At 43.6% G+C, this 13,387-nt stretch overlaps 2 non-coding genes across 2 annotated transcripts; both read left to right on the top strand.

Moving 5' to 3' along the window:
* The first annotated feature begins 2,451 nt into the window (after positions 1 to 2,451).
* LOC126024836 (small nucleolar RNA SNORA51) lies at positions 2,452 to 2,578 on the top strand. Its single transcript, XR_007500935.1, has one exon. It is a non-coding gene; the product is annotated as a small nucleolar RNA SNORA51 (small nucleolar RNA).
* Positions 2,579 to 2,641: 63 nt separating this feature from the next.
* LOC126025280 (U1 spliceosomal RNA) lies at positions 2,642 to 2,805 on the top strand. Its single transcript, XR_007501310.1, has one exon. It is a non-coding gene; the product is annotated as a U1 spliceosomal RNA (small nuclear RNA).
* Positions 2,806 to 13,387: the final 10,582 nt, after the last annotated feature.

Here is a 13,387-nt window from a genome sequence, read left to right as displayed (position 1 = left end):
GGTTTACACTTTTGCTAGAAGACAAATATAACTGTCAGCATCTAGTAATTTCTTCAAGTGTTTTCTGTTTCAATGTTTTGGATTTTTTTTCTAGTTTTCCTGTTTCAAATTCTACAGAAACTCCATAAAAATAGATGGATTAAACTTTTTTTAATAAAAAATACATTTCAGTGCAAGAGAAAGCTTGATCCTAGCCTCTCCAATAACTTGGTAAATGCTTATTGTGATCATACTATTTGAGATTCACTTTCTCGCCTCTGAAATAGCATATTCTATGTCCTAAGCAACTAATAAATGTTGAAAGCATCAAGTTGGGTAGTACATACAAATATCTTTAATGTGTGTGAAGCCTGTGGGGGTTCCCCAGCTATGATCAGAAGCCTAGGCGCCATGCTAGTGACACTTGGCTTGATAGTGTAGGTTGGACATAGGATTAGGAACTCAGACCTAGCGATGGGGTGCGGCTCTGGGCCAGCAGTTCTACATCGGGCAGAGCTCAAAGGGCCATATCACCATGTGGAGAATGAATCGAGGGCTTGAAGGCCTGTAGGTAGGTGGACTAGCGCTCTGAACCATCTGCCCAACCTAAAAGTATTTTTCAAATTGAAATACGTTCTTGAAAAAAATTGAAAATGTTAGGGACTGGACCGAGACACACAATCCCTGACCGTACATGATGATGATATAGCTGCTTGCCCCTTTCCTCCTTGTATGGATTCTCTTGGGGAGGAGGAAATGTTCAAGTTAGCAACAGCAGAATAAAACCAGCGAGTGTGCTCGGGTGTTATGTGGGCAGCGCTATGCTATGGCTCCGTGCATGATCATCTAAGGTCTCTTCCCCTGCGTGAGGCCATGGGTTCATCCCAGGCGCTGCGGAGGAAAAGGGAGAGAGAGAGGACGTGGTGCGTGAGCCGACGCAACCAAGAACCCAGGCGCCGCCTCTCGTGCTAGTGCGGAGCGTGCGAGGCTCCCGCCCCGAGCAGGGTCCAACGGCTTCTTCGGAAGCCAGGCGGACACGACGCGACGGGGTGCCCCGAAGCCGGGGCCTGGACGGAGGCGAACACATTTCGCCGACCGACTCTTTGCTTTGTTTGCTTGCCGAAGCGCACACCTCGGCGCGACCAACTTTCCTGCGTCTGCCAAGACCCTCCCCCTTCCAGGCCAGCCGCGAGCGAGTGCCCGGGGGTGCCACGGAGCGCCGACGAGCGAGCGCCCCAGCAGCGGGCAGGGGGAGCCGAGCCGGCCGCCGAGCGCCCCCTGCTGGCGACGAGGACGAGCCGCAGCCGCGGGCCCAGCGCCCAACAGGACCGGCACGACGGGCGGGCAGGGGAGGGCGCCTGGGCTCAGCGGGGCGACGAGCTGCGCGTCCGGTTGGGCGGGCGGGCGGGCGGGAGCGAGGGCGGGCGGGCGGGAGCGAGGGCGGGCGGGCGGGAGCGAGGGAGGGAGGGAGGGAGGGAGGGAGGGAGGGAGGGAGGGAGGGAGGGAGGGAGGGAGGGAGGGAGGGAGGGAGGGAGGGAGGGAAGATGAACGGGGCCGGGAGGCGGGGCGGCCTCACGCTTCAGACGGCCCAAGACGCAACGTCAGTAAGATCCGCCGCACGCAAAATGGAGGCGGGCGGGAGGGGCGGGGCACCTGGGGCGGGGCCTGGGCGACTCGAGGGGCGGGCCCCTGTGGGCGGGCCCTGAGAGGCCCGGGGGCGGGGTCTGGGAGTCGCCGAGCGGTGCCCTGGGCTTCTAGAGGCTGGGTGGGTCGAGGCTGGGCGGAGCAGGACCGAGCCTGCACCACTCGCTCATCCCTCTCAGTAAGAATTCAGGACGGGAATGGTACAACTAACTTTATTACCATTTTTTACATGCAAAGTATCTTACCCACTATAGTATCTCTCCACCCCCTATAACAAACTTTTATTGACTATTAATGCAAATGCTTTTTCAAATGATTGTTGCTATATATACATGTGTATATATATGGGTGTGTTTCCATTAGTATCCATTTCAAAGATAAGTAAACTGTGGTTTAGTGATTACATAATTACTTGATTTTATAAATAATAGTGATTAAATAATTTCATTACGGTTTCTAGAAACAGGCTTTACTAGAAAGCCTGTCTAGAGTACAGGCCAGTGTGGGGTGGGAGGAGTGACACTTGGGATATTGGTGATGGGAATGTTGCACTGGTGAAGGTTTTTTTTTTTATTATTATTAAAAAAAATTTCAGGGGCCGGAGAGATAGCATGGAGGTAAGGCGTTTGCCTTTCATGCAGGAGGTCATCGGTTCGAATCCCGGCGCCCCATATGGTCCCCGTGCCTGCCAGGAGCAACTTCTGAGCCTGGAGCCAGGAATAACCCCTGAGCACTGCCGGATGTGACCCAAAAACCAAAAAAAAAAAAAAAAAAAAAAAAAAAAAAAAAAAAAATTTCAAAATCAAAAAAAAAAAAAAGAAAAGAAAAGACCTCCCAATGCTTACCACAGGCTGTGTTCTTTACACTGACTGTATAGAAAGAGAAGGTACAGTAAATGCACCCCACCTCAGCCCAAGTCCTTTGCCTGGTCTGTATTGTGAATGGGGGGACAAAAAAAGGTTACTAGAAACACATGATATCATTAAATGTGATTATGTTCATTAAAAAATAAATTTAAATACTTACCTGGCAGGGGCGATTCCATGATCACAAAGGTGGTTTCCCCAGGGTGAGGCTCGCCCATTGCACTTCGGGCGTGCTGACCCCTGCGATTTCCCCACATGTGGGAAACTCGACTGCGTAATTTATGGTAGTGGGGAACTGCGTGCGCGCTCTCCCCTGAAAAATAAAATAAATAAATTTAAAAATTTTACAATAAAATGTATTTATATAATTAATACACTTAAATGCGTTTAAAAATACATTTCACTTGGCATCATTCAGATCAATAGCATTCATTTTTGTAAAATATAAAAATCTTTAAGCAACATGATTATAAGCATGTTTGTAGTTGGGTTTCAGCTATAAACAGAACAACTCCTTCACCAGTTCAACATTCCCACCACCAATGCCCACCCTTCCCCACACTTGCCTATATTTGAGACAGGCATTCTACCTCTCTCATTCTTTTACATTGTCGTGCTAGTTGTTAGTGTAGTTATTTCCCTAACAGCGTTCACCACTCTTTGTGGTGAGCTTCAAATTGTAAGCTGATCCTTCTGGCCCTTCCAGTCCTTAACTCTATTGTCTCTGGGCCTTATTACAGTATTGTCTTTAATTTTTTTTTTTTTTTTTTTTTTTGGTTTTTGGTTTTTGGGCCACACCTGGCAGTGCTCAGGGGTTACTCCTGGCTGTCCACTCAGAAATAGCTCCTGGCAGGCACGGGGGACCATATGGGACACCGGGATTCGAACCAACCACCTTTGGTCCTGGATCGGCTGTTTGAAAGGCAAACGCCGCTGTGCTATCTCTCCGGGCCCAATCTTTAATTTTTTTTAAACCCATAGATGACTGAGAATATTCTGTGTCTCTCTCCTTCTGACTTATTTTACTCAGCATGTACATCTATGTATAGGAAAATTTCATGACTTCATCTCTCCTGATGGCTGCATAGTATTCCATTGTGTATATGTACCACAGTTACTTTAGCTATTCATCTGTTGAAGGGCATCTTTATTGTTTCCAAAGTCTGGCTATTATAAATAACACTGCAATGAATATAGGTGTGAGAAAGGGATTTTTGTATTGTATTTCTGTGTTCCTAGGGTATACTGAAACCCAACTACAAACATGTTTATAATCATAGTGCTTAAACAGACACTATTATAAGAAAATAAATTAAGATGCCAGCACCCCTATCTTACTGTCTTCTGTGCTATGCTGCATTTTCGGCCTGATTTCATCCTGTGTGTGGCTCATCTGCAGACGGCTCCCCTTCCCTGGAGGTGAGTCTATGTGCCCAGAAAGGGGAAGCCACTGAACTCTGCTGGAATTCAGATGCCAGCACCTCTATCTGCCTGTCTTCTGTGCTGTGCTGCATTTTCGGCCTGATTTTATCCTGTGTGTGGCTCAAGGCTCGCATTCCTTGGAGGTGAGTTTACACGCCCAGAAAGGGAGGAGCCAGAGGAGCGCAGCCTCTCCGCTTCGCAGCTGTGCACATCATTTAGCCAATGAATACAACCACAACACGTAGAAAAACCCACAATATAAGTGTGACAACGGAGAAACAACGCAGGCCAGCACCAGGCATAGAGAATGACGATGGCAACTCTGGTGACTTGAACATGAGCAACCAACTAGTCAGTCTCTCAGATAAGGAGTTTAGAGTCGCAATATGGAAGATGCTCAAAGAACTCAAAGAAAGTATAGAAGAGAACACTAATAAGAATCAAGAGAGGGGACCGACTGAAAAATATTGAGTGCTGCCTGTGTGTGTCTGTCTACTATCCTGTTGTGTGAACCTCTTGGGAGTGGGCTGAAAAGAGGCTCCAACAGAGCATGGCCACTCCGCTTTGCTATGCGGCTGTGCGCTCTTTCTAAGAAAATAACACAATTGCAACAAGAAGAAAAAAAAATCACACTAAGAACTGTGCTGGATCACTGAAGCCCAGCATTGCTCTCCGGACTGTCTTCTCTGCTGCGTGCTCGGGCCTAAGATTTGATCCTGTGTGAGGCTTCATCCACGGAGGACTCCACTCCCTTGGAGGCAAGTCAACCCATCCAGAAAGAGCCAGAGGAGTGTGCTGCCTGCATCATTTAGCCAATGAATACCACCACAACACATAGAAAAACCCACAATACAAGTGTGACAAAGGGGAAACAACGCAGGCCAGCATCAGACATAGAGAATGAAGATGACAATTCTGAGGACCAGATAATGACCAACTAATCAACCTCTCAGATAAGGACTTTAGACTAGCAATATGGAAGATGCTCAACAAACTCAAAGAAACCATGGATCGTGTTGAACAGAACACTACTAAGAACCAAGAAAATATGAAGACAGAAATCACAAAACTCCAAACTGAAATAATAAGTCAACTAACTGGCCTGAAAAACTCAGTAAACAAAGTGAATGACAAAATGGATAAGCTCTGGGACAGGGTATCAGAAGCTGAGAATAGACTTGGTGCTGTGGAAAATGAGATAAATAACAATTCCATAGAGCAGGAGAGATTGGAAAAAAAACTTAAAGCAAATGAACAGACAGTGGAAAAATTAGTCAAAGAATGGAAACAGATGAAAATAGAAGTCTATGATAAGCTCAACAGAAACAACTTAAGAATCATTGGAGTCCCAGAGACCCAGGAAGAAAATTTCCAGGAAGAATCAACGGTCAAGAACATCATTAAAGGGCCCACAGAGATAGCACAGAGGTGTTTGCCCTGCAAGCAGCTAATCCAGGACCAAAGGTGGTTGGTTCGAATCCCGGTGTCCCATATGGTCCCCCGTGCCTGCCAGGAGCTATTTCTGAGCAGACAGCCAGGAATAACCCCTGAGCAATGCCGGGTGTGGCCCCCCCCCCAAAAAAAAGAACATCATTAAAGAGAAACTTCCAGAGCTAAAGAATATATGTGATCAAATCCTGCATGCTCGAAGAGTACTAACCAAAAGAGACCCCAGAAAAACTACCCCAAGACACATCCTAGTTACAATGATGAATCCCACAGATAGAAACAGAATTCTGAAAACAGCAAGATCAAAAGGGGAAATTACATTTAAGCGAACATCCTTGAGATTTACAGCAGACCTGTCACCAGAAACACTCAATGCCAGAAAGCAGTGGTGGGAACTGTGACAAGACTGAATGAAATGAATGCTTCACCTAGAATACTGTACCCAGCAAAACTCACTTTCTGGTTTGAAGGAACAATACATGGTTTCACAGACAAAAAACAGCTCAGAAACTTTACAGACTCAAAACCAGTCTTAAGAGAAAAACTGAAAGACCTAATTTAAGACAAGACTAACCAAAAGACACACCAAATTTCGATATAAAGATGGCATTAAATCCCCGGACAATTCTTTCTCTCAACATCAATGGACTAAATGCACCAGTTAAGAGACACAGAGTGGCAAAATGGATCAAAAAACTCAATCCAACCTTCTGCTGCCTACAAGAAATGCACCTGAATAGTCAGAACAAACATAGACTCAAAATAAAAGGCTGGAGAAAAATTATCCAAGCAAACAACACCCATAAAAAAGCTGGAGTGGCCATATTAATATCAGATAATGCAAACTTTATACTCAGGAAGGTGGTAAGGGACAAAGATGGACATTTTATATTAATCAAGGGGTATGTAAAGCAGGAAGAAATAACTCTCCTAAACATATATGCACCGAATGAGGGGCCAGCAAAATATTTAATACAACTGTTGACAGATCTGAAAAATAATATCAATAACAACACAATAATCATGGGGGACCTCAAAACGGTTTTGTCAACAATAGATAGGTCAACCAGACTGAAACTCAACAAGAATATACTAGACCTGAGGAGAGAAATGGAAGAAAGAGGCCTACTGGATATATATAGGACACTCCATCCCCAGAATCCTGAATGCACATTCTTCTCCAGTGTACATGGGACATTCTCCAGGATAGACTACATGCTGGCACATAAAACATACCTCCATAATATCAAGCAGATAGAAATTTTGCAGACTACATTCGCTGACCACAAGGCTCTGAAATTATTTGTGAATTCCAAAGGGACTCAGAAGAAAAACTTTAACACCTGGAAGTTAAACAGCCTCATACTGAATAACCAGTGGGTCCGAGATGAAATCAAGGAGGAAATCAAAAGGTTCCTGGAAGCAAATGACAATAAAGACACAAACTATCAGAACTTATGGGACACAGCAAAAGCAGTACTGAGACGAAAATTTATAGCTTTGCAAGCACACATCAGGAAGGAAGAAGGAGCTTACCTGAGTAGCTTAATGACGCAGCTAATAGATCTAGAAAGTGCTCAACGAAAGGACCAAAAAATAGGGAGACAGAAGGAAATAACAAAGCTGAGAGCAGAAATCAATGAAGTGGAAACCCAAAAAACAATCCGAAAGATCAACGAAAGCAGAAGCTGGTTCTTTGAAAAAATAAACAAGATTGATAGACCACTGGCAAAACTAAGAAAGAGAGAGAAACTTGATAACTCATATTAGGAATGAAAAAGGAGAGATCACTACTGATATGACAGAGATTCAAAGGGTAATCAGAAACTACTTTGAGAAACTCTACGCCACTAAAAATGAGAACCTGGAAGAAATGGATAAATTCTTGGACTATTATAATCTTCCACAGTTGAAGGAAGAGGATGTAGCATATCTAAACACCCCCATCACCATTGATGAAATTAAAATGGTAATCAAATGTTTGCCCAAAAACAAAAGCTCAGGCCCAGATGGATTCACTAATGAATCTTTCAAACTTTCCAAGAGGAACTACTACCAATCCTGGCAAGACTCTTTCATGAAATTGAACAAACAGAAACACTTCCAAATAGCTTTTATGACGCCAACATCACCTTGATACCTAAACCAGACAGAGATGCTACAAAAAAAGAAAATTACAGACCAATATCGCTGATGAATGCAGATGCAAAGATCCTCAACAAAATAGGATTCAATGCCTCATTAAGAAGATCATTCACGGGGCCGGGCGGTGGCGCTGGAGGTAAGGTGCCTGCCTTACCTGCGCTAGCCTAGGAGACGGACCGAGGTTCGATCCCCCGGCGTCCCATATGGTCCCCCAAGCCAGGAGCGACTTCTGAGCGCATAGCCAGGAGTAACCCCTGAGCGTTACCGGGTGTGGCCCAAAAACCAAAAAAAAAAAAAAAAAAAAAAAAAAAGAAGATCATTCACTATGATCAAGTAGGTTTCATCCCAGGAATGCAAGGATGGTTTAACATCCATAAATCTATCAACATAATACACAACATCAACAACAAGAAAAATAAAAACCACATGATCATATCAATAGATGCAGAGAAAGCATTTCATAAGGTCCAACACCCATTCTTGATCAAAACTCTCAGCAAGATGGGAATGGAAGGAACCTTTCTCAATATAGTTAAGGCCATCTACCATAAGCCAGTGGCAAACATTATCCTCAATGGAGAAAAACTAAAAGCCTTCCCTCTAAATTCTGGCACAAGACAAGGCTGTCCTCTCTCACCACTCCTATTCAATATAGCATTGGAAGTACTCGCTATAGCGATTAGGCAAGAAAAAGATATCAAGGGAATCCAGATAGGAAAGGAAGAAGTCAAGTTCTCACTGTTTGCAGATGACATGATACTCTACTTAGAAAACCCTAAAGACTCTACCAAAAAGCTTCTAGAAACAATAGACTCATATAGCAAGGTGGCAGGCTACAAAATTAACACACAAAAATCAATGGCCTTTCTATACACCAATAGTAATAAGGAAGAAATGGACATTAAGAAAACAACCCCATTCACAATAGTGCCACACAAACTCAAATATCTTGGAATCAACTTGACTAAAAATGTGAAGGACCTATACAAAGAAAATGATAAAACTCTGCTCCAAGAAATAAGAGAGGACACGCGGAAATGGAAACACATACCCTGCTCATGGATTGGCAGGATTAACATCATCAAAATGGCAATACTCCCCAAGGCATTATACAGATTTAATGCGATCCCTCTAAAGATACCCATAACATTCTTCAAAGAAGTGGATCAGGCACTTTTGAAATTCGTTTGGAACAATAAACACCCTAGAATAGCTAAAGCAATCATTGGGAAAAAGAATATGGGAGGAATTACTTTCCCCAACTTTAAACTTTACTACAAAGCAATAGTTATCAAAACAGCATGGTATTGGAGTAAGGACAGGACCTCAGATCAGTGGAATAGGCTTGAATACTCAGAAAATGTTCCCCAGACATACAATCACCTAATTTTTGATAAAGGAGCAGGAAATCCTAAATGGAGCAGGGAAAGCCTCTTCAACAAGTGGTGTTGGCACAACTGGCAACTTGCAAAAAATTGAACTTAGACCCCCAGCTAACATCATGTACGAAGGTAAAATCCAAATGAACTAAAGACCTCTGTAGTGTTAAATAATTAACGATGGATCTGGATGGTGAAGGATGGAGGCCTTTGTCCTTAGGCCCCAGCCACGTGGCTTCATCCTCCATCAACCGGCAGGTCTGGGGTTCAGGAAAGCGACAGGTATAGAACTCACTCACAGGCAGGCATCAAGAAGCATCATCTTTATTCATGCCCTATTCACCACATGTGTGTGGCCTATCTCATAACCTTTCAAGCATTAGTTATTTTTATCCCTGCATCTTAACTCCTTTCAGCCATCTTCCTTTGACCTCCATGCTGGTCAAAGACCAGAAGCTCGCAAGAGCCAGCCAAGAGCCAAAAGGGCAAAGACCCTAATCCCCTGAGTCAAAGGCTTCATATAACCTTCCAAGACCACTCCCCGGAATGGGAGGGGTCTGCAGGTAAGGTTACACCTAATATCCAGTTCCCAAGACCCCTCCCAGAAAAGGGCGGGTCTCAGGTAGGTACACCTAAATCCAGGGTGGAGTTACAGACCTCGATATCAGACCCAAAACCATAAGATATATAGAACAACACATAGGCAAAACACTCCAGAACATTGGGACTAAAGGCATATTCAAGGAGGAAACTGCACTCTCCAAGCAAGTGAAAGCAGAGATTAACAAATGGGAATATATTAAGCTGAGAATCTTCTGCACCTCAAAGGAAATAGTGCCCAGGATACAAGGGCCACCCACTGAGTGGGAGAAACTATTCACCCAATACCCATCAGATAAGGGGCTAATCTCCAAAATATACAAGGCACTGACAGAACTTTACAAGAAAAAAACATCTAATCCCATCAAAAAATGGGGAGAAGGGGCTGGAGAGATAGCATGGAGGTAAGGCGTTTGCCTTTCATGCAAGAGGTCATCGGTTCGAATCCCAGCATCCCATATGGTCCCCCGTGCCTGCCAGGAGCAATTTCTGAGCATGGAGCCAGGAGTAACCCCTGAGCACTGCCGGGTGTGACCCAAAAACCACAAAAAAAAAAAATGGGGAGAAGAAATGGACAGACACTTTGACAAAGAAGAAATACAAATGGCCAAAAGACACATGAAAAAATGCTCCACATCACTAATCATCAGGGAGATGCAAATCAAAACAACTATGAGGTACCACCTCACACCCCAGAGATTGGCACACATCACAAAGAGTGAGAACAAGGGGCCGGCGAGGTGGCGCTATAGGTAAGGTGTCTGCCTTGCAAGCGCTAACCAAGGAAAGACCGTGGTTCAATCCCCCGGTGTCCCATATGGTCCCCCCAAGCCAGGGGCGATTTCTGAGTACTTAGCCAGGAGTAACCCCTGAGCATCAAACAGGTGTGGCCTGAAAAACCAAAAAAAAATAAAAAAATAAAAAAAGAATGAGAACAAGCAGTGTTGGCGGGGATGTGGAGAGAAAGGAACTCTTATCCATTGCTGGTGGGAATGCCGTCTAGTTCAACCTTTATGGAAAGCGATATGGAGATTCCTCCAAAAACTGGAAATCGAGCTCCCATACGATCCAGCTTTACCACTCCTAGGAATATACCCTTGGAACACAAAAATACAAAACAAAAACTCCTTCCTTACACCTATATTCATTGCAGCACTATTTACCATAGCAAGACTCTGGAAACAGCCAAGATACCCTTTAACAGATGAATGGCTAAAGAAACTGTGGTACATATACACAATGGAATATTATGCAGCTGTCAGGAGAGATGAAGTCATGAAATTTTCCTATACATGGATGTACATGGAATCTATTATGCTGAGTGAAATAAGTCAGAGAGAGAAAGACGCAGAATGGTCTCACTCATCTATGGGTTTTAAGAAAAATGAAAGACATTCTTGCAATAATAACTTTCAGACACAAAAGAGACAAGAGCTGGAAGTTACAGCTCACCTCATGAAGCTCACCACAAACAGGGATGAGTTTAGAGAAATAACTACATTTTGAACTATCCTAATAATGAGAACATACGAGGGAAATAGAAAGCCTGTCTAGAGTACAGGCGGGGGTTGGGCGGGGAGGAGAGAAATTTGGGACATTGGTGATGGGAATGTTGCACTGGTGGTGGGTGGTGTTCTTTACATGACTGAAACCCAAACACAATCATGTATGTAATAAAGTTCTTTAAATAAAAATAATAATAATAATAATAAAAGAATAAAAAATTAAAAAAGAAAAGAAATTAAAAATAAATCTTCTATTATTTTCTTTTTTCTTTTTATTCTTCCTTTCTCCTTTGTTCTCTTATTCTTTGTCCTCCTCTTTTGGGGGGGGGGGTTTCGGGCCACACTCGTTTGATGCTCAGGGTTACTCTTGGCTAAGCACTCAGAAATTGCCCCTGGCTTGAGGGGACCATATGGGACGCAGGGGGAACCTAATCATTGGCTAGCACTTTCAAGGCAGACACCTTATCTCTAGCACCACTTTGCCGGCCCCACCTCCTCCTCTTCTTTATATTCTTCCTCCTCCTCTACTTCTTTTTCTTTCTCCTCCTCTTCATTTTCTTCTTTCTTTTCTTTCCCTTCTTCCTTTTCTTGTCTTCTTTTTTCTTCTTTTCCTTCTTCCTCTTTCTCCTCTTCTTTTTCTTCTACCTTACTCTTCTTTCTCCTCTTATTCTTCCTTTTCTTCTTCATCCTCCTCCTCCTCCTCTTTTTCTTCCTTTTTTCTTTTTATTGTTCTTTCCCTTCTTCCTCATCTTACTTCTTTTCCTCTTCTCACTCTTCCTCCAACTCTTCTTAATATTTACTTCCTAAATCTCTGGGACTCAAATGATTCCTATGTTGTTTCTGTTGAGTTTATCAAAGACTTCTATTTTCATCTGTTCACATTTTTTGAGTAGTTTATTCATTGTCTGATAATTTGCTTTAAGGTTCTTTTCCAATCTCTTCCATTGTATGGAGTTGCTCTGCATCTCATCCTCTGGCTCACTGATCCCATCCTCAGCTACTGTTATTCCTTTGGATAGGCTTTTTATTGAGGTGTTCATTTCATCTACCAAGTTTTTCAGACCTCTTATTTCAGTTGTAAGTTCTGTCATTATGGTCTGTTCAGTTCTATCTAGCTTGCTTTGAGTTCTTTGAGCATCCTCCATATTAATACTCTAAACTCCTTATCTGAGAGGCTAATTAGGTAGTTGGTACTTTTCATGTGATCTTCATTCTCTGTGTTGTCCTGCATTGTTTTCCATTGCAACACTTGTATTGCAGTTTTTACTATGTGCTTTGTGGGGGTTTGTACTGGGTGGGGCCCTTACCAGGTTTGGGCCCTGGAGATAGTGTTCTATGGTGTCTTCTTGGCTGTCTTGTGCAGGAAAGCAGACAGGGAACAAGGCAGCAGTCCTTTATAATGGCTCTCTTGAGCCCAAACACAGGGTAGGGATCAGCACCCACCTTAATGGGTGGGGCCCTTACCGGGTTTGGGCCCTCGAGATTGTGTATGATGGCGTCTTCTTGGCTGTCGGGTTTGGGCCCTGGAAATTGTGTTCGATGGTGTTCTTGGCACAACTAACTTTAAAACTGAGTGCTGTGTTCCTCGACCTCTCCATACTTACTATATATATATGGTCCACCTCCAGTGGAATCTGAGTGTAAGAGAGTAGCCTGTCATGCCCAGGATGCTCAGCCCAGTGCTCAAGGGCCATACTGTCTATTTTTAATTTAATTTAATTATTAATTAAGCAGACAATTAATTTAATTTAATTTAATTAATGTGATTATTTAATTTTTATTGAAGCAACATATCTACTTTTTAGGAAGAGATCATTGCAGTTAGTATTTTCCTTTCAATACATTCATACTGAAGAAAAATTGAACTAAACATATCAAAGATTATTAGTAGCAATGCTTAGTAATTTACAGTTTGGGGTGGGGGAAGAGTCCCAATTCCAGAGTCTGCTCAGTCAGCTGAAGATGAATTTACATTTGTATCAATGTTTGATTGAGAGTTTTGGGGGAGGCCCACACCCTGTGATGCTCAGTGGTTACTCTTGGCTATGCGCTCAGAAATAGCTCCTAGATCGGAGGACCATATGGGATGCCTGGGATCTAACCAAGGACTGACATGGATCAGCCGCATGCAAGGCAAACATCCTACCACTGTGCTATCGCTCAGGCTCCTGATTAATCTTTGATAATATGTCTAAAAACCAAGTTACTGACTAAGATGGTTAAGTCATCTTCTAGTTATTGATTCTTCTGTATAACTTACATTTCAGTTCCAGTGAAATAATCAGGCAGTCATAGGGCCCCTGGGCTGACCACTTAGTCCAGGGGACTGAGATCCCCCCACGCCAGAGTGGTCTTCAGGGCCACGCCTGGTAAATCGGGCCCTGGGGGGAGGATGGGG

The sequence above is a fragment of the Suncus etruscus genome, chromosome 12 (genome assembly GCF_024139225.1).
Source record: "Suncus etruscus isolate mSunEtr1 chromosome 12, mSunEtr1.pri.cur, whole genome shotgun sequence".
NCBI classification, from domain to species: domain Eukaryota; kingdom Metazoa; phylum Chordata; class Mammalia; order Eulipotyphla; family Soricidae; genus Suncus; species Suncus etruscus.
The sequence above is the reverse complement of the archived record's forward strand: the minus strand, read 5'-3'. Positions and strand labels throughout refer to the sequence as shown.